We start from the raw sequence: 26,870 nt of genomic DNA, 5'->3' as shown, positions 1-26,870 counted from the left end.
ATGCAGCAGGATGCCGTTCGCCGAGATGAACTCCCCAAGCAACAGGCCGAGATTATGACCCAGCAGGCTGAGCTGATTACCCGACTGCAACAGCAGAATGCTGCATCTGCTTCACATCAAGTCCCTCCTCCGACAGGGGCTCCATTACCTGAGCAGGCACCTACTGTTCAGAACGCCCCACCAAATGCCCAGAATACCCTGCCGAATGTCCAAAACTTACAAAAGGACACGAATCTTCCAACGGGGCCAGCTCCGCCCCCGCTTCCACCACAACTGTCCAAGGTCCATGCACCCAATCGCCCCGACTCTCCCTTCGAGTTCGAGGTTGATCATACAGCTCTGAAATTGAGCAAACTTGAGAAACTCTTCAAGAAATCCCAAGGGGTCAAGGCTATGCCGGATATCGAAGACGAATATACCGAGGAGGCCGTGACACTCCCCGATAGGTTCAAAATGCCACAAATCGACCGCTTTGACGGGTCCGGCGACCCCATGGTCCATCTCCGACTGTTCACAGACATTTTGCGGCCAATGGGCCTAACACGACCATAGAAGCTTTCACTATTCGGCCGAACCCTGTCGGGTGTGGCCGCCCACTGGTACGCAAAGTTACAAGATGAAGTGAAAAGGAATTGGGATGCAATGGCTGAGGCCTTTGTCGCGCAATATTCGTACAACACTCAGATCGAGATCACAACCCGTGATCTTGAAACGACAAGGCAAGAGCCCAAGGAAACTTTCTCGGACTTTGTAATCCGATGGAGGGCAAAGGCGTCAATGATGACTTTAAGTCCCATTGACAAAGATCAAATCCGGATGATTGTGCGCAATCTTCACCCAAAGTTGATGCAGAGAATGATTGTAGTCCCCTTTCCTACTTTCGCAGATTTACATGAGATGGGGGTGCAAATCGAAGACGCAATGAAACAAGGTCTGTTTGACCACGATAGGGAGCAACCGAGGAGGTCTTTCAACCGTAACAACAATGCGGGCCCGAGTGGTGCTGCAAATACAAGAGCCTCGGAAGTCAGTATGGTCACCACCACTCCCCCTCCCCCTCCAAGGCCCATGGCTGCCACACCCTTCTCCGGCGCGTCCGGAAGCAACACACAAACCAACAGATTCCAACCACGAGGCCAAAGAACCTTCACCCCATTATATATGCCCCTATCCAAAGCTCTAGGGGTATTGATCAGGAAAAAGCATTTGAAACCCCTGGAGCCAAAGCCACTACCGAACCCACTCCCTCCCTCTCATGACCCAGCAAAGTACTGCGTGTATCACCAACAACACGGTCACGACACCGACCGGTGTTACAGATTGCGTCATGAGATCCAGGATCTTATTGACAAATAGGTGATCGCGCCTCCTGATAAACCCAATGTCACAACCAACCCTCTCCCACCACATAACCAAGCTCCCCCTCCCAACAGAATCAATTTTATCCAAACTGGGGTCGCATCTTACGATCCCAGTATCTATATCACCCCATCCCACCTACGCAAGCCGGAGGTGTTCCTCCCCGATTGCACTGACTTCTTGTGCATGGTGGACATCTCCAAAACCCAACCAGAACCGACGATGGTGACCATCGAAGATAGGGCAGGGCAGATTTTGGGAGAGAATGAGATTGTTGAATCTGGGACTGGACAGAATTTTGCTGGGGGAGCCTATGATCCAAGCGAGTATATCCTATCGACGAGCCGAATTGGGCTAAGTATAGAATTGCCAAAGACAGGAGAGCTATGCATGATCCGGGGGGATGGATCTGGGCTAGGGGTAGATGATCTGGCAGCCGTAGAGGAGGACTTTGCTAACCTGCAATTTTTCGATGACCAGGAACCGGGGGATGCGTCAATCAACTGGTTCGATCATGATGGATCAGCGGAGGCCACTGGATGGCTCGAGGATCAACCAGATGAAGTGGGGGAAGCCCAACCAGAACAGAGCCCGGCAGGGGCAGAGGTATCAGCTGTGGCCGGAATGGCCGAAAGTCAAGTTGTATCGCCGGAGAGCGCCGGTGCTAAGAATTCCGCTCGGGACATGGGCATTATGGATACGGGAATTGTTGAACAAACAGCTGTACTGATGCAGCTGGAACGAGAAAAGTTTGAGGAGGCTGAGAGAATTAGGAAAGCTAAAGGCCCTGAGGGGACTGAAAGTGCTGTGTGCACGAAGATGGAGAATGCTGCGAGCATGTGGACAGGGAGTACTGCGAGTGCAACTAAACCGGAGCTAGACAGGTGTCTGTTGGCTGCCGACGGAATGTGGTGGGAAGACGATGACTTATGTCTTGCCCACACGGATGAAGACTAGGGAAATAATCAACCGGATAACACTTGGTACCTCGAAGAGGTTGACCACATGACGAGAAGTGGGCGGTATTTCAAACCCCCTCACCTGGACCAACCCGAGGCATCCGAGAAGGATAAAGAAGCGGAGAAACAGAAGGAGAAGCAGATTGAAGACGAAGCTGTGCTGAAACAGTTAAAAAAGATACAAGCAGACATCTCCATCTGGGGACTGCTAATGGCATCACGAGTACATAGGGAAGCTGTCCTATCTGCTATGGACAAGTCCAAACTCTCCATAGACACCACGCCTGAACAGCTGGTTGGGCTGGTTTTTCCGGGAGAAGGTTCCCCGGCATTAACCTTTTCGGACAAGGAGCTACCGCCTGAGGGCACAAATCATAACAAACCTCTCTATATTTCTGTGGAGTGTAGAGATAAGTGGATACTGGTGGTACTTGTGGATACCGGGTCTGCAATTAATGTCTGCCCGACCAGAACGGCATATGCAATCGGGTTAAAGCCCGTAGACTTCGTCCCAACTACTCAAGTGATCAGAGCATACGACAATACCAGCAGAGAAGTGATGGGGACTGTTAAAATTCAAACCAAGGTTGGTCCAGGACAACACAGCATTGAATTTCATATCTTGGACGTTCCCGCAACCTTTAACCTACTTTTGGGGCGACCGTGGTTGCACCAGGTCAAAGCAGTCTCTTCCACTCTACATCAGATGCTAAAATACCCTCACGGGAAAGGGGTAGCAATCGTTTTTGGGAATTCATCAATCCATCCGCCGCCGGAAGTGTCCACACCTGTCTTGGAGATCGAGCACGGCACGGAGGATGTGTTTTTATCGGGGTTCACTTTGGCCGAAGCTCAAGTGGTGCAGAATGTCATGGCTGTGAATGAGGGTATGTACGTTAGTGCTCAATCTATCTACCTCATGAACAAGCTAAAACATACTCCCGGGATGGGATTAGGGAGAAGCGGCCGGAAGGGCGTCTCAGTGTTGGCCGAAGTGCCACACAACCCTCACACCTTTGGACTGGGTTATCTGCCCACCAAAGAGGACTGGGTGAGGAAAGGAAAAGAAATGGCCGGAAGAGCCAGGGCAAAGAAGGCTGGGAAGCCATTTGAGTTAATGCATAGGCCCATCTGGGGTACCCTAAACGGATGCTTCGTCCGGGAGGGGGAAGATTTTCCATTCTGCGGCTTCCCAGAGCCATGGCTGAACGCGGAGAGGAAGCGCGTGCCTGGTTTTGAAATCTTCTTCGACATACAATTATCTGGGGATGACATTGCCGAAGCGCAGACAGACCCACCAACTGAGGTTGAGCAGTGTAGAGCAGTGGATCTTGAGAGCACAGAGCTTGAAATGGGGGTAGCACTGGCGTGTCTACTATCAAATCCTCCGATCGGCCAAGAGTGCTTGGGGGATAACTCTTCGGTTTCTATGATTGGAGATGAAATAGCTGCGGGCTTTCCAGCACTGATCTTGGATGCATCTATCGCACCTTCTCTCATCTGGCAATATGAAGAAGGCTTTTTATCTAGCAGTTCCGGGTCAGGTAGTGAGCCGGAATCTGATTCCACCGAATCTTGTGCGTCGGAATCAGATTCCAGCTCAACTGAGTCTGAGTCCGGTATTCCTAGGGGTGATAACCCGGATGCCACAGTCCTGTCTAGGTCGTCATTTTCATTTTCTTTTGAGTCTGTTGTAACAGAGGAATCTGACGGCTTGGAAATATTTAATGAGAATGATGTGGATGTGGTTTCTGAGTATTTTTCTGTGCCTTTGATTTATTGCTTAAATCAGGATTTTCAAAATTTTGATGAAAACAACGAGGAGAAATTCCCCCAGTTTTGCAACGGTTAATTGATCAAGAGCAGGAAAGATTTGTTAAACCTTTAATGGATGAAATCACTACTGTGAATGTTGGCACTGAGAAGGACCCGCGGCTGGTCTAGATCGGGTCCACGTTGTCTTCGGAGGAGCGCGAGCGCTTAGTCGCTTTATTAAAAGATTTCAAAGATGTTTTCGCGTGGTCCTACGAAGACATGCCTGGAATCGATCCTGAGATTGTACAGCACCGGATCCCTCTTGATCCCGAGGCCCGCCCTGTCAAACAGAAACTCAGAAGGATCCGCCCGGACTGGGCTCTCAAAATTAAGGAAGAAGTCACCAAGCAAATTGACGCAGGGTTCCTGCTGGTATCTGAATACCCAACTTGGTTGGCCAACATTGTTCCGGTGCCAAAGAAGTATGGCAGAATTCGGGTTTGTGTAGACTTCAGAGATTTGAACAGGGCCAGTCCGAAGGACGACTTTCCCTTGCCACACATTGATGAATTGGTGGATTTCACGGCAGGACACGCCTTGCTTTTGTTTATGGATGGTTTCTCAGGCTATAATCAGATAGTAATGGCACCCGAAGACCGGGAGAAGACTGCGTTCACTACCCCGTGGGGTACATATTGTTATAGAGTGATGCCATTCGGGTTGAAAAATGCTGGAGCTACGTATCAACGGGCAGCAACTACAATATTGCATGATATGATCCATAAAGAGGTCGAGGTGTATGTGGACGACATGATTGTCAAGTCCAAAGAAAGAGAGGGCCACTACACCGCCTTACAAAAATTCTTTCAAAGGATCAAAGAGTTTCGGCTGCGACTGAATCCCCAGAAATGCACGTTTGGTGTTACAGTAGGGAAGATGCTAGGGTTTCTGATTACACAAAGGGGCATCGAGGTCGACCCTTCCAAAATCAAGGCCATCTTAGAAATGCCACCACCAAGGACTGAAAAGGAGGTGCGAGGCTTTCTGGGTAAAGTGCAATTCATAAGGCGGTTTATTTCTAAATTAACCTTGACTTGTGAACCACTTTTTGGTCTCCTGAAGAAAGGAAAGAAATTCCAATGGGACGGCCGATGTCAAGCAGCTTTTGAATAGATCAAAGAATATCTACAGAACCCACCCGTGTTGTCACCACCAGAGCCGGGGAGACCGTTGATATTGTACCTTTCAGTTACTGAGACTACCATGGGCTGCATGCTCGCGCAGGAGTCAGAAGACAAAGTGGAAAGGGCCATCTACTATCTGAGCAAAAAGATGCTGGATTACGAGACCCGCTATACACCGCTGGAGAAGGCTTGTTTGGCCTTGGTATGGGCAACCAGGAAGCTGCGGCACTACCTGTTAGCTCACTCTGTAATGTTGGTTTCGTGTTTGGATCCCATCAAATATCTTTTCGAGAAACCAGCACTTACGGATAGGCTAGCTCGTTGGCTGCTGTTGCTCTCCGAATTTGATTTGAAGTATGTAACGCGCAAGTCAGTAAAAGGAAGAGTGGTAGCAGAGTTCCTTGCCGACCACCCGGTTGAGGGGGATGAAGTGGTTGAGTACCTATTCCCAGATGAAGCCATTCTGCACGTCGAAGATGAAACTTGGACGATGTACTTTGACGGAGCGTCAAACCAGTACGGGTATGAGATAGGGGTGCTGCTGATAGCGCCTGACGATTCCCGTATCCCTTTAGCATTCAAGCTCCAGTTCAAAGTCTCCAACAATGAAGCAGAGTATGAGGCATGTATTGCTGGCCTGGAAGCAGCCCTAGAACTAGGGGCAAGACGGTTGGACGTCATTGGGGACTCAAACCTAGTTGTATCTCAAGCAAAAGGAGATTGGAAAGTCAAGGAGGAAAGGATGATAATTTACCACCAAACCTTGGATTTGTTAATTCCTCGGTTTGAGAAGCTAAATTTCACCCACCTCGTAAGGGAGAACAACAGGTTCGCAGATTCACTAGCAACTCTATCTTCTATGATAGACATCCCGTCCGGAGTCCGGATGCGTCCAGTCATTATTGATCAAAAGTTTGCGCCAGCATACGAGTCGATTTCCGCCATAGATGAGGTTCAAGACGGCAACCCCTGGTATTACGACATCTGGAACTTCTTGGAAAAGGAGACATATCCACTAGGGGCAAATGCTAAGGATAAGAGGGCCATCAGAAGAATGGCTGCTCAGTTCATTATCTGCGGGGGTAAGCTATACAAAAGGGGTCATCTGGGAATGCATAAGCTCTGTGTAGAAGCTGAAGAGTCGAAACGTCTGATGGAAGCCATCCATGGGGGGGAGTGCGGTGCACACATGAATGGAGTAATGCTGGCCAGAAAGATCCTCAGACAGGGCTACAACTGGTCAACCATGGAGGAGGATTGTATTAGTTTTGTTCGGCGATGCCACAAGTGTCAAATTCATGCAAACCGCATGAACATCCCGCCGTCAAAGCTGTACAACATGACTTCACCATGGCCTTTTTCGGTTTGGGGAATTGATGTGATCGGAGCTGTTACCCCGAAGGGGTCAAATGGGCATGAGTTTATCCTGGTAGCGATAGATTATTTCACAAAGTGGGTCGAGGCCCAATCATACGCGGTGTTGAAGGCGTCGCACGTCGCAAAGTTCATCAGAAACAACATCATCTGTCGCTACGGGGTGCCAAACGAGATAATTTCAGATAATGGTTCCCACTTCAAGAAAGAAGTGATAGACTTGTTAGAAAAATACAATGTGGCTTTCCATAAGTCATCTACATACCGGCCGCAGACCAACGGAGCGGTTGAGGCCGCCAACAAGAATATCAAGCATATACTGCAGAAGATGGTGGGAACCTATCGGGATTGGCCAGACAAGCTGCCATTTGCTCTGTGGGGCTACAGGACTTCAATCAGAACTTCTACTGGAGCAACTCCGTATTCATTGGTCTATGGAATGAAGGCTGTTCTACCCATCGAGATTGAGGTTCCGTCGTTACGAGTATTGGCTGAATGCCAAATAGCCGAAGCAGATTGGCAGCAAAGCAGATTCGAAGAACTCATGCTCTTTGATGAAAGAAGACTAAAAGCACTGTACCACATCCAAGGCTATCAACGCAGAATTGCCCGGGCTTTCAATAAGAAGGTTAAGTCCAGGAATCTGAAAGAAGGAGATTTGGTGCTCAAAGACAACCGAGCTCCCATCCACGACCCAAGGGGCAAGTTCAAACCCAATTGGACTGGTCCTTACATCATCAAAGCTATCTGGTCAGGTGGAGCAGTGGTTCTGATGGATCTAGATGGCTTGGAGTTCTCACAACCGATCAATATGGACAAGTTGAAGAAATATTACCCTTGAGAGGCTCGCTAGGCCAAAAACCCAAAAGGGCGACCTACGCAAAAGTCAGAGCACAAAAAATTAGAAAATATAAAAACTGAGCTCGCAAGGTTGAAAACCCGCAAAGGGCGGCCTTGGCAAAAGTTAGAGCGCAAAACGAGAGTGAAAATACTCGAGTGAACCTCAGCCTGAACTACGTAAGGCTTGATTCCCATCTTTGGGATACGTAGGCAACTTCACCTTGAGGTTCAGCCATAAACTTTTCCCCGATCAACTCTGTCCATTTTTTATCATCTCAGTCATCTTTATCCATCAGCATTTATCGCGATCTCCGGTACAGTGCTGTTCAGACTAGGGGCAACTTTCTGTTGCCGCAACGGTGCAAAGTTACTCAGACAAGGGGCAACTTTCCGTTGCCATGAAGTGCCGCATTGTTCTTCAGACTAGGGGCAACTTTCCAGTTGAAGGGATCTGGGGTTGTGCGTCTCAGTGACAGATCTTCGGCGTGTCCAGTTCTGATCCACATCGAAAATAGTTTTGAAAAATTTTAATAAAAGTCGACTTTGTTCAAATTAATCTTTTTACGACTAAGACCATTTTTGGACCCTAAGCGGAAAATTTTCAGTACCATAACCTTCAATTTCATTGATTTCAAAACAGAGTTCTCCTGCTCATGCATACAATCGAGGTTGCTTTTTTATTACATTCATAAAGAAAACTTGAAAATACTAATAAAGCAATAAATTTGGGGCATAGTTGAGTCAAGTATCTCTCCGTCCCCTCCCAGAGCTGGACGAAGCATCTGATGCCAAGCTACGCCCAACCTGTGCCTCCTCATTGAGCCAATCCAAGCACTCATCGGACAAAGTGCAACTGAAAGTAGAAGCAGGGGCCAGGAGCTCTCTAGTCCTCCATGCTGTGGCATATCGGGCAAGTTGTGCACCCCGGACCGGGAAAGCAGCTGGGTACTCAATCCCCTCCGGTGGGTAGGTTTGATCATGACCAAACTGACGCAGGAACCGGAACGGAAAATAGAATACGCAGTAGGTTAGACCAATCAATTGGATCCCAATCAGCCGGGACATACTATAGCTCATTGTCGGGAGGTTGAGCCAAGGACAACGCCAAGCAATGCGGTCTGCGGACAAATTGCGCATCCAATCAAACCACCACCTTTCGTCAAGAGCATTGACTAGGCGCTGCCGAAAGAAGTAGCCTCGAGCTGAATAGGCCGGGCAAGAGTCCACAACCTGCAACTTGTCCATTAACCATACCTAGGGGAGGGATGGAAAATGAGAGAATAAAGAGCAGAGAGATGTACGATGAGAGAAAAGTAAGACAAGGGTTTTGTGAGAAAAAACCGAGCCTGAGGGTCGAGTGATGTGAGCAAATATATATGTAAGGTTGGGTGGGAAACATTACCTGCAGCAGCAGTAGACTCCCAGCAAACCTAGTCGCCTCCCGGCGATAGACAGAATCTAAGCCCATCAGTGTCTCGGCCAAGGTCATGGCAATACAGCTCTTTCCTTCTCTCAAGCCTTGGGCAACTTCAATCAGGCGAATGCTAGCTCCGCCGAAGCCCGAGGAAAGCAGAAAGTGAGACAACAAACACAAGCAGAGGGCGTGTTGCCGGAAACCCTGCCAATAATGGTTGTTGCGGTCACCGGCGTCGGAAAAACGATGGATCAAGCCGAGGATGTCCAGTTCCCCACTGCAGATCAGAGATCGAGCGTCATGCACCGTGAGCCCACACATCCGCCCTAAAGCCTGAGCGTGGCGAAAATGGAGCTGGGGTAAGATCACTTCAGAGCATTCAGACTCCATCAAAACCTGAAAATCTTTGAAAGTGGGACACATCTCTTGGCCGCCAAAGCTAAAAACGTGCGTCACTGGGTTCCAGAACCTTGCCGCGGCATGGAGAAAAGGGAGCTATAGCGGAGTACGGCTCAGCGTGAATAGTGCATTCAAGCCGAAACCCCGAAAGTTCAGCTTTTCCGAGCCATCTAGAGAAGAGATCCAAGACGTGAGATTTTCTGCAAGAAACGCCTCCATCTTTGTGTAAAACTAAGATGAAATGAATGTTCTCGAAGTTGAGGCTTTTATAAAAGGAAAAACACTATTCACAGGGACACGTGTCAAAAACTAGGTGGCCGCAGGAACAAGTGGCCGGCCGGCCACCTTTTCTGGCTGGCCGGCCATTTACTTTTTACAAAACTGGCCGGCCGGCTCCATCTCTCCACAAAATTGGCCGGCCGGCTCCCAAAGGTGGCCGGCAATGCTACAGTGTATCTCTTTGGCCCTGTTTTACCCTTCGAGGGAAATTTTCCAACATTTCCATGCAACGGGAGAGTCAAAAGCCTTCATTTCCCTCTGTTTCGGATGCGTTCCGGTGCCCAGATCGTCCGAAGTACACTCTGTTGTTGTTGTTTTGATTATCGAGTTGTTGTTTTGCTTATCGAGTTGTTTGTCGAGCGGACGTGTTTTGTGTTTTCGAGTCTTTGCTCTCTGATCAAACAATCTTTGGTTAAGTCTTGTTTATTTACGTTATCAACACTGTTGTTTTTGCTTATCGAGTTGTAAACTTGCTAAAGGTTCTGTTATATCTTAGTAAGTTGAGTTGCTTAGTCTGTTGCGTCGGTTCACTACCTGACTTGGTGATTACACAATGCACATTCCCATTCAATTTCATTTTTGTGCAAAATAAAATGATGCGATACGATGCTAAAAGTTTAAAATACAAACACCTTTTCAAAAGTTGTTTCATTCCATCATGTTTTACAACGAACAAAGGTACAAGTTTTACGAAAAATAAAACTACCTAACAATGTGCAAAGTGCTACAAACTACTAGCAAAAAGAAAAATAAAGCAGGAAATAGCAGCATCAATGTCCTCGGGAGCGGGAATGAGAAGCACTCCTCATCCTCTTCTGCGGGACAACCTCTGCACCATCATCATCATCTGAGTCGGAGCTGTCATCCTCAGGATCCCCCTCAACCTCGCCTCTGTTCCCCGAACCAAGACCGGAGCCCCCTCCTCAGCAGATGTCTCTGACTGACGGTCGGTAGCCTCCTCCTCCTCCTCATCATCCTCCTCCTCCTCCTCATCAGGCTCCGCCTCTACAACGTGAGCCCTGCGTCTGCGGACAGGCCCTCCTCGAGCTCCTCGAAAAGGCCTAGATGGCCCGGCTCCTCGAAAAGGCCGGGATGGCCCAGCCCCCTGAAAAGGCCCGGATGACCCAACTCCCTGAAATGGCCCAGATGGCCCAGCTCCCCAAGGAGGCCCAGGTGGCCTGGCCTGCGGCTGACCGGATCACGAAGGTATCTGAAAACAAAGGGTTCAATTCAAATACATCAGTCCAAATATATACATCAGATGCAAATACAAGCAAAGGCTACGTGAAGTGGGTGCATGTAAATACGGTGTACAAGTGGGGTGTGTGTCAGATGTGCTCTACACAAGTAGTCTATCGACGCAGTAGAAATCAGCATGTCATCAGAAGTATGATAAATGCCAGAAAACTGAAGGGTACCTGAATGCCCGCGATAGACAACTGTGCCTCCCTCCGCAGGACCATGCCCTCGAGTGTGGCCACCAGTCCAACCACCTCCTCCACGTACCCTCGCGATGGCTGCAAATATGAGCTCATAATCATCAGTGAATGAAAGAGTGTCTAAACGTCTGAATAATGAATGAAAAACAGTGGAGCATACCAGCGGTGAGTCAGGATCAATGGCGTATCGATCACTGGGCATCGGAGGCTCTAGCGGGATCGGAGTCGGAGAGATAGCCCCATACTGCCACGCCATCAACTCAGTCGGCATATCTGGCCATCCAGGATGAGGATAAGTCAGAGGAGTCGGAGGAACCGATCTACCCCTACCTCTAGATGTACCAGCCCTACTAGTAGAAGGGGCGTCTGCAGCCCGAGCCCGGGCCTGGCCCGAGGATGACATACCAGCAGGCCTCGTCATCGGGGTACGAGCTCCCGTCAATGGAGGCATCAAATATGTATGGCGGTAAGTGCCGTAATCCCCCTTCTCGAGATATAATAAAGCATTGCTACCCAGCATAGCACCGACTACCTCCGAGAAAGAGAGCCTGTCAGCAATCCGCATACTGACTGGGGGTGCTGAGGGAGGATCCTGAGAAAGATACCCCCATACCTGACGCAGAAAGCGTTCCCCCAGAAACCATGCTCTACTAACAGGTCCTTCGAGCAGGAACCTGTACTGGGAGGTGCCCGATCCTCCGGGATACTGAAATCGAAGACCATCGCCCAAGGGTGCCCAAGGCTGCCATGTGATTTGTGGATAACAAATACATAAGCCAATCAGAAATCGGGAATGCACAAAGGAAATCAAAGATGAAAATGAAAAGAACTGAAAGTTCTGAAGTACCTCCGATGGGCGCACAGTGTCAAAATACTGTCGCAAATAAATGAGAGTCTCTCGGGGTCTCGGCCGGTGCGGGCCCTCAAATACCAATGAATATGGGGTCATGGGAGGCCCTGCCACCTCCAACTCTGGGGCTAATGCTGGGAAGTATACATAGACCCATAGCTGAGAAAAGCAGTGCAGAATGTAAGTACAAAGTGCTGAGAACAGAATACAGACTGTAGAGTGCGCTGTGTGTGTGCAATGTACAAGTAATGAAGAGCAGAAATGTAAATCAAGGGGACAGAAAAGTACCTCCCAGGCTCGCCAGTAACCGCCAAGTAAATCTCCCCGCCCGCGGGAGGTCGCGCTCATATAAAAGTAAAGGGTAGCCAGGCCGGCGCCACCCCAGTCATATCGACTGACCTGTGATAGGTCAACCAGAGCGCTCAGCAGGTATAGCCCGACTGTGTTCCCTCTATCGACGAACAGAGTAGTCCCGAAGAGGAACATAAGGAAACCACAGGCGTACTGCTCCGTCTCCTCAGGAGTCTCGGGCACCATCTCCGCCCGACGGAAGTGGGAAGAGAACCAAGTGTATCGGACTCTCCCGGAAACCCTGTCAACAGGCGGGCGAGCCCCCAATAGATACATCCAAGCGGCCTCCCACTCGCCTATATCCTCATCATAGGGGATGGGCCAACCCCCTATGTCCAGGCCGGTCAACACAGCGAAGTCTAGAGGGGTCATAGTCATGTCCCCGGTAGCAGAGAAATGAAAGGAGTTGGTGGTGTCCCACCATCTCTCTACCAATGCCGCCATCAGAGTCCTCCTGGCAGAGCAACGTGACAACCCAACGCAGAAGGCCCCGAACCCTGCCAAGTCTACTAAGTCTCAGACACCCTCCGGGAGCTCAGCGTACCAATCCCGCGCGGCGGTGGAACCATACCCCCGTACACTGCGAGAACCAACCTGCATTCAGAATGAATACATGTGTTAATAATGGAGAGTTTAGGCTGCGTGCCAATGAAATGAAATGGGTTGTGTACCGATGAAGTGAAATAAGCTACATGCAAATTCTAATCTGGGCTGCGAGTTCAGAAAATCGAAGTTTGGGCTGCGTGTTCAACTTTCAATCAGTGTGGGCTGCGTGTTCACTATTCTAATCTGGGCTGCGTGTTCAGAAAATTTGAAGTTTGGGCTGCGTGTTCAACTTTCAATCAGTGTGGGCTGCGTGTTCACTATTTTAATCTGGGCTGCGTGTTCAGAAAATCGAAGTTTGGGCTGCGTGTTCAACTTTCAATCAGTGTGGGCTGCGTGTTCACTATTTTAATCTGGGCTGCGTGTTCAGAAAATTTGAAGTTTGGGCTGCGTGTTCAACTTTCAATCAGTGTGGGCTGCGTGTTCACTATTTTAATCTGGGCTGCGTGTTCAGAAAATCGAAGTTTGGGCTGCGTGTTCAACTTTCAATCAGTGTGGGCTGCGTGTTCACTATTAATCTGGGTTGCGTGTTCAGGAAATTAAAGTTCGGGCTGCGTGTTCAACTTTCAATCAGTGTGGGCTGCGTGTTCACTATCAATCTGGGCTGCGTGTTCAGGAAATTAAAGTGTGGGCTGCGTGTTCACTATCAATCTGGGCTGCGTGTTCAGAAAATCGAAGTTTGGGCTGTGCGTTCTACTCTAAGTCAATGAGTGCTGTGTGTTCGGGCTGTGTGTTCGACAAATCAGTGTGTAAGCCGTGTGTTCATTTCTTAACTAATGTGTACTGTGCGTTCGCAATTAATTAATGAGCCGAGTGTTCAGAAATTCGAGTGTTTAAAACCACATGTTCAGGATGCAAGCAAAGTACTATGTCATAAGCTAAACTGCGTGTTCAAGCATGGCAAAGGTGCGAAATGTACGAAAAATACAGAAAACGAAGTAAATACCTCTCGGGCCTCATGAGAGAGGTGATGTTCTGGCTCTCGGAGAAGCAGATCCCCAAGTGCTCGCTCGTCAAAGCTAGTGAAATGACGGAAAACGGCACGCGGAAGAACATGTGCTGGCGGATTGTACCTCCTGGGAATAAAAGGCCGGACCCTCGGAGGCAAAGTCATAGGATCAAAATCGTCCCCGGCACCTGGAAAGCCTCCACCATGGGGAGAATTACCCGCCATTTTCAAAGAATCTGCAAAAGGAGCAAAAATGGGCGAAAATGAGCCAAAATTGGAAAAAGTCAACAAAAGTCAACTCTCGGGAAATGAAAAAGTCAACAAAAGTCAACTCCCGAGAAAATCTTCCAAATATTGAGACAAACTTACCTCAAGTGGCGAAAATGAGAAAAGAAGCTCCGAAACCGAAATTTAATCGCTTCAAAGTGTTTAAAACTGAATATTTTTGCGAAAACAACTTGCGTGGGGCGTTGGAAAACGCGTATGGAACTCAGATCTGGAGAAGAAAATGTTGTAGGAGGCAAGAGAGGAGGAGATCTCGGCTGCATTATATAGGCTCCAAGTCTTGGGATGAAGGAGCATGAAAAGGAGGTGAAAAGACCAAAATGCCCTCGGATTTGGGCATATGGCCGGCCGGCCACCTTTTCTTGCCGGCCAGCCATTTCCTTTTTGGAAAACCGGCCGGCCAGCCATTTCCTTTTTGCAAAAGTGGCCGGTGGCCTCCCCTTGGGAAAATAAACGGCGGGTGGTGTCCCTCACAGGCTCATCTAGCTCCCTGCAAATTTTGAGGAAGATTGGAGTTCCCGGGACCTGAAAAAGTTCAAGAAAGTGCACTTTCTGTGCCTGTTTGGTGCAGCTTAAAAGCTGCTTATTTCAGCTTTTAGCTTAATTTAAGCTATTTTGATGTGTTTGGTTTAGCTTAACAATGCAGCTTATAGCTTTTTGTAAGTCAGAAATCAACTTATTCTTTGAGTGAGGCAGGAGATGCTTAATTTATAAGTCAGAAATCAGCTTATGTTCATAGTTATAAGCTATAAGCTATTAAGGCATAAGCTATAAGCACTTTCCCACAGCTCTACCAAACAGGGCCTCTGTCGCGAAATGATCCGCCGGGACTTCAGCTTTAAGTTCTGACATATGTCTCATCATCATTCATCGAAATCAAAGTGTATCCTTTTTGAATGAGTTGTGGCCTTTCCGAGAAGCGGATCGGAGGCCGTGATCGAGTTGCCTTCGCCGAAACACGCGTTTTCATTGCTCGTTGTTTCGTAACAAACGGGCACCCTGATTTATGCTCGTTTTGCACTATCATGCACATAACTTGCATTCTCATGAGCATACTTACATTTTTATGCACATTTCTTGATATTGGCATACCTCTATGCTTGAGCATGCGTTGTCACGCATGTTCCACTCTTGCATTGCGATGCATTCACTCACCGGCACTGCGTGTGTCAAACTTCCAGAATCACATTGGATATATGTTGGTAGCATATAGTGCTTGTTGAATTTCTCTCTTTTGCAGGCACGATATTGTATGTACGGTTCATTTGAGGCTGGTGCGACCAGACGAATCGCGCAGGTATCGTATCTTCTTCGTGAGAGACGTGGCGAGGATTGAATAATTCTCCGCATTCTTAACTGCATGAAATGTAGTTATTGCTTTGCATTCTTGCTTAAAACTGTTGCATCTATTTGCGAATACTTGCTTCATTACAGCTTGCTGCATTTGCATGATCATGAGGGATAACCGGCTTCGCGTAGCGTATAAGTCCAACTTTCAAAACCGGCTTCGCGTAGCGTATAAGTCCAACTTTAAAAACCGGCCTCGCGTAGCGTATAAGTCCAATCTTCAAAATCTTCTTGCATATCATTTGCATTTTGCCCCTGCCTGCGGGCATGCCTGCGGGCACCTCTCTGTTTATCTTGTATGTCTAAGTCTTTGGCCTTGTCAAAAATGGGTCGTCTCTGGGCTTTGACATTCACTCCCGTCACTTGTGACTTCCGAGTTCTGTCAAAGAGGGGCAACTGTAGACACCCCATTTTTGACCGACCTTAAGACTCAGACGTCACCAATTGGGCGCTTGGTGATATTGCATATTGTGCTTGTTCAGAAGTCTCAAAGTCGCGGCTGCGAGCCCTGCCTCCGGACCTCCGAACCCTCTTCTGTGCCTTGCCTCGGTTTGCGAATCAAACTCGGTTTTCTCTATTTCTTTTCCTGAGGGGAGGGAGAGGTCCAGTAGACCATCTCTCAGTGGCCGTGAACTACATTTTGTGGCCGCAGGCCATTTTGCCCATTTCGGAGTCCAGTTTCCGGTTTTTCGGGACCGTTGGCCGTGTGCCTCGGTTCGGGACCGCCTAACCATCTCCGTTTGCTCTAAATTTCGGCATACATCTTATTTTCTCCCTTTCAAGGGACACTGGGGCCTGAGAAACCCAATTCGTGGCCGAACGCCACTTTCGGTGCTTGACAGCCCATTTTCGGGACCCCGAACTGCGTGTTTTGGCCCCCGAGCATTCGTTTTGCATTGCTTTTCGTTCATTTTTGGCAGGTGCCTCTGTTTTATCACCAGGAAGGTCACTGGAGGGTGGGAGGCCAGCAATTATCTTGGCAACCAGTTACGTTCCATTTTCGCCCTCCGACACCCATTTTTCGCACTTCCGGGCTAATGTTGAACAGCTTGGGGCCACTTTCTTGAACTTTGAACCACATACTTGTGATGTACACACTTGGGAGGGCCCTAAAAGTTGGTGGCCGGCCAGTAATTCCACCTGACCCTTTTGAACCCCTCCTTCCGGGCTAATGTTGAACACCTTGGGGCCACTTTCTTAAACTTTGAACCACATACTTGTGATGTACACACTTGGGAGGACCCTAAAAGTTGGTGGCCGGCCAGTAATTCCACCTGACCCTTTTGAACCCCTCTTTCCGAGCTAATGTTGAACACCCTTGAGCCACTTTCTTGGACTTTTAACCACAGGGTTGTGTTGAGGACACATGGGAGGACACCATCATGTGGTGGCCGGCCACTAAACCAGCTTGACCCTTTTGACCCCTAGCCGGCCGGCTAGGGGGTGTGGCTGGCCGGCCACCTGCAACCAAAATACTTGGCCGGCCGAGATCCTCACACTGTTCACTTTACAGCTGTATGGCTTTATCCCCCAGAAAATATCAATATCCGGGGGATATTTTGTGGGGAAAATTTTGCCTCCTTTTCCCCCACCTTTACACCCCCTTTTTGAGCCATATAACCAGCAGCCAACATCACATTTTGGGGTTGGAAAAAATTGTCTTCAAGCCTCAATACACATATCTCCCTCCATCTTCCTCATTTTCCTAAAAATCCTTAAGTTCTATACCTTGTTTTCTTCATCACCACCAAGCACCACCATCACCACTTCATTTCCAGCAACAAGGAGGGCTTCTCAAAGGCTAAAGGTGCTGCAAATTGGTCCAAGAAGCAACAAAAGACTTGTCTCCAAGGCAAAATAAAGAATCAGCAACTTTCTGGAGTTTGGTGCGTATTTCAAGAAAAGGTGTAAACAGAGGCTAATTGGGGCATCCCAGTGGATTTCCGCGAAGGCAGCCCAAACATGCATCATTCATCAGGAGCAAGGCAGTCCCTGGCTTGCATGCCAGTTTATTTATTTTCTTAGTTAATTTGTTAATTAATTAGGAATTTGTACATATTCGGACTGTAATATTTGGACTGTACTATTTATTTGGGACTGTATATTTATTTGGACCCTCTGCGCGAGGGCATAATTGTAATAAGTGTGCGTGTGTGTGTTGTATGTCTTCCAACCCCACGTCTTTCTCCCTTTTATTTACCTGCTTATGATGGTTAGATTAGGGCATGTTTAAATTAGCATACAGTATGATAGCATGTTTGCATTCATTCATCTGTTTTGCATGCACCGGGCTCGGCGCATCATACTAACTGCATTGTATTTTTCAAATTCTAAAATTGAATACATGATAGTTGTAGCATCTCATATGCCATGTTTAGAATAGCCGAGCCTGCTATAGTTGCATTTTGCATGTGTTGCATTAGGCATTTCTGTATACTTAGGATTCATGCATGATTTCTAATGAGTTTCTATTTTGGCTTGGAGTACTCGGTAAGCTTTATGCTTTAGCATCCTTGCATGGGTGTGAGTGACTGCCATGAATAGCATGCTTACCATGAGGCTAATTGCTTATGTGATATAACTGCCTGAGTGCCTGTGGGTGAAGGTTGGGTTGTTTGAATTGGAATAAATCATCAACTATTTGTTTTAAGCCCACTAGATAGTGGCAAAACCATCTTTTCTAAGCCCACCCGAGGGTGGCAAAATCTGCATTTTAAGCCTACTTACGAGTAGCAAACCATCTTTCAAATAAACAAGCATGAAATTTTTGTTCCAATTCTGGCGACCCAGTCTATACTTGTACGCTGTGCGCATCACATAGTAACCTAGGCTAATAACCGGAATAAGGACATACAAAGTTTTCAAAAACAACGAGTCAGGGTTTCCTAAATTTTCCAAAATAAAATATTTAGGTGGCGACTCTGTATCTGGCAAAGCAGTCCATGTTTGGCACTTCTTTCAAAAATCTGTTTTCTCAAAACGATTTGCCGGATTTGGACTCTTTGGTTCAGATTAAGAACCGTGACTACAAATCGAGTCCGAGCTGTAGCGAGGTCCCCCGCGGACTTGTTACACAAGGGTTTGGGTTGCTACATCAGAGCGAAGCTCGGTTGTTGCTGACACGTCGTTGCTGTAGCTGGAAGCAACCTCTGGTTGGCTGAGCTCTATCACAATACGCCCCAGTAGCGGGGGCTCCTATGGTATGAAATTCTCGGCATACGGTGCCACTGGCGGTGAAGCCGACATTCCATAGGCCAGATCGGCCACGGATCTCTGGAGGTCACCAATCATTCCCATCAGCTCGAATGTAGTGGGCTCGCGAGCCTGATACAACTGGGGGGTCCAGACCGGGTGCGCGACAGGCGACCTGGGCGGATGCGATACATCAACATTCTTTTCATCCCGCAGGGTGATCCCTTGATCTAGCGTAGCTGTCATAACCACAATCTCTTCTAAATTCTGCGTCATCATAAGTCCTGCCTTAGCAAAGGGGGAACACTAGCTATTCTGTGTCAATTTTCTGGACACTCTGAACTGAAAGGAAAAACAAACAGCACTTCAGCCCAAACAGATCAATCGTAGGTGTAGCCAAACAACTGCACTCTACTACTGATCACTGTTCCCTAGAATCACTGTTCCCAAACTGAACTTGATTACCCGCAGATAACTGATTTCTAGACAACACTGATACTGGTGCCCTCGGGCCTGATACCCAGACTTGCAAACTGATATGTACGTTCTTGTAGAGATACACTCTAAAGCACATAGCAGATAAGTGAGAGCCAAAACACCCCTATGGAGAGGTAGGGTTTCCCTGTCCTATTTGTCAGGAGCTATGGTTTCGCTACGCACACAGCGGTTTTCAAACAACCTAACATCGGGTGAGCAACCTGTCCTAGTTTGGAATGGTCACTATGGATTCCGAATATGCACTAGGTCGAATGGTCTATAAGGGTGCCCCGGTAAAACCGGGGTTTGTGTTCCCATACGGTCAGAGCCCATAACCAGTCAGCCCTATGGTCATGCCTTGACAAGACAAGCTTCCAGTAAACCGTTCAGGAATGGCAGATGGCAAACACTGTGTTCCTAGGTGCACCAATGCACATTCAATGCAAAGAAACACATAAATGAAATCAAAACAGGATATCACGAGTTCGAGTCAAGCTCTCTAAAATACCCAGCAGAGTCGCCAGAAACTGTAACACGTCCACGAGGGACCCCGCTACAGTTCGGACTCGATTTGTGTCACAGTTCTTAATCTGAACCAAAAAGTCCAAATCCGGCAAATCGTTTTGAGAAACAGATTTTTGAAAAGAAGTGCCAAACATGGACTGCTTTGCCAGATATAGAGTCGCCACCTAAATATTTTATTTTGGGGGAATTTAGGAAACCCTGACTCGGTGCCAAAGGCCACGTGTCCGTCATCACCAAAGTTGCCTCGGCTCGGGAACTTGGGTACGATTATGGAAGGTCATCTATGAGCACCCCCTCTCGCCCGATCCGAAGATCGGCCTCTACTAACCGTGATATCCAATTTTGAAAACGTTATGTGTTCTTATCCCGATGGTTAGCCTAGAATTACTATGTTATGCGCACAGCACAAAAGTATAGACTAGATTGCCTAATTAGGGAATAAGCATTGCATATCCGTTTGTTTTGGAAAAATGTTTTGGAATTTGCTACTCGCAAGTAGGCTAAAACACGGATTTCAATGAGCTATTCCAACTCAGACAATCCAACCTTCACCCACAGGCATTCAAGCAGTTATATCACATAAGCAACTAGCCTCATGGTAATCATGCTATCATGGCAACACTCACACGCATGCAAGGATGCTAAAGCATAAATACTTACATTGTACTCCGTACCAAAACAAAGAACTCGTTAGCAATCTATGCATGGTCCAAGTCCATGCTTGAATGTCTAATGCAACGCATATGGAATGTCACTAGAGGAGGCTCGGCTAGTCTATGAATGACATGTGAAAATGCACAAGTAGCATGTATTCAAGTTAGATTTGAAATACTAATGCAGTTAGCATGATGCGCCGAGCCCAGTGCATGCAATACCGATGAATGATGCACGCATGCATAGCAAAAGGTATGCTAAATTAAACATGACCTATTACTAACCATCAAAGGAGGTAGGTAAAAGGGAGAAAGAAGTGGGGGTTGGAAGACATGCACACACTCACCCACACTTATTACAAATTCGCCCTCGCTCGAAGGAACCAAAAGAATAACACAATTCGAATAATGAATTAACTATCCTAGCTAATCAATTATTACTGACCAACTAAATTAATTAAACAAATTAATTAATTTAAGAAAGCAAGAAAAAGGGCCTCGGGAAGAGGGCTCAATGCACACGTGCTCGGGTCTTGCTCGGAAGTCCACTGCCATGCGTAGGCTGCCTCTGTTTTCCCTGCTCTGCCCCTCTGAAAACTGCCAAAGTCTCAGAATTACTTCCCTGGACGTTGGAGAATGCCACCGGCTGGAGGGAATTATCATCGGCTGTGATTTGGTGGTCATCGGCCACAAATGAAGCTATCGACCACCGATGGATTGCCGGCCGACACTCGGTGCAGTCGATTGGCAAAAAGTTCCTGCAGAATCTGTTTGACAGCAGCAGAGGACAGAGCTTTGCATGGCAATGCAATTCAAGCAATCTATGCACCAACCATATTCCTTATCATGTTTATGACTCAAAGAGACATGGTCCTTGGTTCTCGGACCACCAATTGCGCATTTCCACGCATGATGGCCCAAAGCATCAAGTGTGCATTTCAATTTCAAATGAGATGCAATGCACATAAACAAGCAAAGGGGCTCAACCTCTATCATGCTCAACTCAAGAGGTATGGCATGCATGTTAATGCAATGCAATCCTAAGCATGTGAGCCTAAGTGTACAATATGGGCATGCAAGCAAGTAATGCAAACAAGCATACAAGGTATGCGACAACTATGCTAGTTACTCAAGCATGCAAGTATGCAAAGCATGCAACATGTTAGGCAATTCCAACTAAGAGAAATGCATGCCAAATGCAAAGTCACTTGAACATGCCACAACACGTGATAGGCCAAGCATGCAATCAACAGACAAGGTAAGCATGTCACAACATGCAAGGATGGACTTAGACTAATTTAGGCAGCCCCAAAACTAACCTAAAACAGTGGCCAAAATGCTATGGAATGAGGGGCAAATACACATACAAACATGCATGCAAATGGACCAACACTTAGGCATCAAAGAGACAACTTTTAAGCACACTTAAAAGAAGATAAACATGGACATATGGCATACATACCAAGCTCTGAAAATCATGTTAAGGATGGTGCCAAACCAACTAAACAAAGCAATCAAAACATGCAACAATGGTCCAAGACTTAAGGCAAGCCGAAGGGGGAGATAAACGAAGGCTAGGTCAACCAAGCCTCACAAGGCCAAAGGGACTTAAAATAGGTCTAATGCAGACCTAAAAAAAGCCAAGGATGTACTTAGATGGCATCTAAGTGGTTTAAAAATGCAAGCATACTCCAAGGCTTAAACAAGGGGCATAAGGCAACAACCTTTAAACACATTGAAGGGGGATCAAATGCAAGCACATGGGCACATCATGAGGTCTGAAATAACATGTCAAGTGGTTCCAAACCACTGAAACAAAGCAAGGATGGCATGCTAGAAGGGCCAAAGCTTAAGGCATACAAGAGAGTTTGCATGATAGCTATACAAAGAAAAGCATGGATGACTCAAATGACCAAAAACGGTTCCTTAGCATACTAAAACAAGCATAAAAGCTTCACAAAGCTAGGCCAAAACACATGAGCATGGCAGTCTAAATGCTAGGCACATGTTGAGGCAAATCATGGCATTACAAGGCATGTATGCTAAGAAAGCATGGTGTACGAAAACCAACTTAAAACAATGCTATTTCATGGCAAAATAAGCATAAATAACAGCTAAGGCATGGTCAACAAGAGCCTAAGCTAGGTGCTCCCTCAAGAGGCAAAAAGTGCCCTTTTCAAGGAGAACAAGGAGAGGGGGTGGCCCTCTCCTTCTTGGGACCTCAAGGCACCATCCTCACCTCTGAAATCCCTCAAGATTTCAGTGGTGAGGCGGCCCAAACACCAAGGTCTCAGAGCTCTCCCAAAATGGCACAAAATGGAGCCTTACAAGGCTTAAGAGGGGTCGAACAACCCCAAAGCTTGAAGCAACCTTAAACAACTATTTAGAGGGCCTAAAAATAGAACTTTTTTATGTTATACACAGAGATCAAAAACAGTTTCAAGATAGGCTAAAAAGCTATGCAAAAATGGGGTAAAAAGGGACAAAAATCTTACCCTTGTAGACCCTCTTCACAAATGGTGAACCAGCTGTCTCCTTAGGTCCAAACCAGCTTCAAAACTCTGAAAACAACCCTCAAGGGCCTCAGCTCCAAGGAAAGTTGTGGTAGTGTGTGTTTGTGTACAAAACTAAAGCTTAAACACACACAATACAAGAGAATGAGAGGTATAGATATAGGATAGATACAAAACCCTAAACCTAGAACCAGAGCTTCCCTCACAATTTTTTCTAACCCTAATGCCAAGAGAGGAGCCCTCTTCTTATAGGCAACTCCCTCTTATAAGGCTTCCAAAACAAGCCATCCAAGAGGGAAATCCCTCCATACACAGGGAAAAGAGTGGGTGCCAGCTATCACAGTTGGCACAAAATATCTACTAAAAGTAGATGAACAGTGATCGGCCATTCAAAATTGCCATTTTGGAAAAATAAATGGCCGACCGGCAACAAAGAGTGCCGACCGGCAATATACATTGCCGATGGCATAAAATCACTGGCCGGTGGTCTCAAGCCATGGTCGGTGATGTGTGGGGATGCCTCACAAGGCATTCCCTGCCCCTCCAAGGCAAAACACAAGTGTTTGGTGCAAAACCAGACACAACACGGTCGAGTCGAGAGATCCTAAGGCAAGGCGCGCAACCGAGACCTCCGGGAACTAAAGACGAACACAAACAAGGGTAATCACCAAGTGTTCCAATGGTGGCGTCCAAGTCTTGAGGACGGTCAAAAATGAGGTGTCTACACTACCCCCTGAAGTTGCTGGTTTCGAAGAGGGTCTTCAAGGGTAAGTATTTTTCCTGTTTTTGCACTTTCTTGCACCATGCTTTAGCCCTCTTTACATATTGATTTAGGCTTTGCTTATAACTGAAAAAAGTCTTGTATTTAAGTCCTTTTTAAGTTTTTTTAAGGTCATTTGCTGTTAGGGGTGTGTAGCCCTATGTATATCATCAGCAGCGTGGCTAGGGCACCGATGGTTGCTACCGCTTTCGTCATGAGATCCAGAATCTCATTGACAACCGGACAATAGTTCCACCTCAAAACCCCAAGGACCAAGTACCTTATTCGCATCTCAACCTCAGCCATACACTGTCACCCACCTACAACCCCAGTATATACACCCCGACCCATATACTCAAGCCCGAGATGTTTATCCCGGAAAGCATGGGCTTAAGCACGATGGATGCACTTGAATCCCAATCATCTCAAACCCGTGAACCCATTACTTCTGAGCTGAGGAGCATGATTGAAGATATTCAGGGAACAGTGGCAGATTTAACCTTTGGAGTTTTGGCTCCATCATCAACCACATCGCCTACCAGGGAGTTCATGTCAAAACGCTCCCCAATCTTGGGACAGGCTGCATTGGAAGAAGGCAAATCTCTTAGCAAAGTAGGAGCAAGTGGTAAGAACAGGGTAAGGGTAGGAATTGGTCTCCATGAACACCTTCAGTGGGCTGTTGAGGCTTTGAAAGCTGAGGGACTGAACAAACAACAAGTGCTCACAGTGATCGCAAAAACTGTGGATGATACTTTTGCCACTCGAGTTGGGGGCAGTCTGAATCAAGGGGCAAGCCGAGACAAGGGATGTTGTACCAGAAACAATCCTGTCAACTCCAATCCTACACTCAGAAGAGATCATCAAAAGTCAGCACCTACCGACCCTTTCGCCGGTACATCCAACACAACCAGCTCACAATCTGCCAAATATCCACCTTGAGTCAAGAGGGTTTTCACCCCACTTCATATGCCTTTGTCAAAGGCTCTAGAGATCTTACTCCGGAAAGGACATTTGAAACCGTTGGAACAACGGCCCCTACCCGATCCTATCCCTGCAAAGTATGACCATACTAAATACTGTGCCTACCATCAACAAACCGGTCATGACACCGACAGTCGCTTTCGTCTGCGCCATGATGTACAAGATCTGTTTGACAACGGGGTCATTGCCGCACCATGTCCTACAAAGTCTATCGGCACTTGATCAGTGAACTTGTGGGGGATAATGTGATGTGATCGGGGGATGAACCAGCTGCGGGTGGCGCTCGATTTACTCCAGATGTGGCGTATGGCACGCACTATTTTGAGCATTTGCGAATGCTAGTTTCTGACTTGGGTATTTAGGTCAGTTTTGTTGTGTTATTTTGAGTATATCTCTTTGTTTTGAGTCAGTCTTTTTGTTTTGGGTCTGTCTTTTTGTATCGAGTCAGTCCTGTTGTGTTAGAGTCAGGTGATTCCGGGGGTGTTACCTCGGGCATCACTATTTTGTTTTGTGTTTGTCTTTTTGCTTTCTTTTGAGTCTGTTTCTACCGTGGAGCCAGTTGCAACCGGAAAATCTGAATAAAATAGCTGTGGCTGTCATGTTTTGTACTTATTGCTGCCTTTGAGCCAGTTGTGCCAACAGGTCTGAATAAAACAGCAATAATTTTCACACCCTTGTGTTTGCTTCTGCCTTGCGCCAGTTGTGCCAAAAAGTTTCAATGAAATGGCAGTACTTTTTGCCTACTTTTTTGTGCCTCGAACTCATTGCATGGACCTAAGTTCTCCAAAACTTTTTGAATATTGTGATGAAAACGAAGAGGGAGGAATTTCTCGGGTTTTGATCAATTGAGAGAAAGAGAAGCATGCTAAGCCCTTAATAAATGAAACCATGTTTGTTAATGTGAGTACTGAGAGGGATCCTGGCTTGATCTAGATTGGTTTCACATTGTCTTCCGCGCAAGCGATTTGTCGCTTTCTTAAAAGATTTCAAAAAATATTTTACGTAGTCCTGCGAAGACCTGTGTGGAATTGCTCTTGAGATTGTGCAGCTTAGGATCGCTCTCAGCCTCGAGACTCAACCCCTTTACTTTCAAACCTTGAACTTGGATTCGGAATATTCAACGGTCAACTACAATGTGAGGCCTGTGTGGCCAGATTTGAAGCAGCCCATGAACTAAGGGCAGGGAAGCCAGATCAAGAAGATCAGATATCGTTAAAAGAAGCTTGCAAAGCTAGATCAGAAGCACCCCTCGAACTAGGGGCAAAAGATGCCAGATTGTGCTCGAAGAGCCGAAAATGGATCATTTCGCAAATCAATGAAGCTCGGCAAGAATGCCAAACCCCAGAAGGGAAGAAAGAAGAAATTATTGCTGAAGGCTAACTGAGTTCCTACCCATAATGCTAGGGGCAGATTCAGCCCCCCTTTGGATGGACTCCTGTATTGTCAGCAAAACGTAGCCATTCTCCTGGATTCAGATGACTTCAGGATCTCAAAACCATTTGACATGGACAAAGCTACACTTTTACCTTTGAGAGGCTCGCTGGGCCGAAAACCCAGAATGGCGACCCAGGCAAAACTTAGAACAAGAAAAAGAACAAAAAGAACAAAAAAAAAGAAGAAAAAAGAAAAATGCAAAGAATGAAGAAAAGAAAAGAAGAAAAGAAATGAAAAGAAAAGAAGAACAAAGCTCGCAAGGTTGAAAACCCGGAAGGGCGGCCTTGGCAAAAGTTAGAGCGCAAAAGGAGAGGTTAATACCCGAGTGTATCTTAACCCCGAACTACATAAGGCTTGATTCCCATCTTTGGGATACGTAGGCAACTTCATTCTGAAGTCCAGCCGTAAAACACTTCAAATTCGACTGTGTCCGTGTAGTGGTTTTGATCATCTTTGCCTTTTCTGTATCCGAGAGTTCGGTTGTCATCGTCACCTTGAAAACTAGTTACAGTGTGCTGCGGTGCTATTCAAACAAGGGGCAACTTTCCGTTGCCATACAGCGCGCTGCGGTGCCATTCAAACAAGGGGCAACTTTCCGTTGCCATACAGCGCGCTGCGGTGCCATTCAAACAAGGGGCAACTTTAAGTTGCCATGCAGTGCCGTTCAGACAAGGGGCAATTCTCCTTCGGATCTGAGGTTGTGCATCTCGAGAGTAGGTTCCGTGCTCGTTGAGCAATGGTCGTTTGCAAAAATAGTTTTTGAAAATTTTTACTGAGGTTGACTAATTCTCTCGAAAATTATTCCATTTTTCTAAAAGCTAGACCATTTCTTGGACCCGAAAAAGGAAAATTTTCAGTGCTCATAACCTGACTTGCATGATTTCAAATCGGAAAATCGAACAAGCAAGTTAATCTACCTCTCATGTCGGTCAAAATTGTTTTAGTAGA

Source organism: Camellia sinensis, chromosome 9, assembly GCF_055761805.1.
Source record: "Camellia sinensis isolate YWXY chromosome 9, ASM5576180v1, whole genome shotgun sequence".
In the NCBI taxonomy this organism is placed as follows: domain Eukaryota; kingdom Viridiplantae; phylum Streptophyta; class Magnoliopsida; order Ericales; family Theaceae; genus Camellia; species Camellia sinensis.
Note: the sequence above shows the minus strand (reverse complement) of the source record.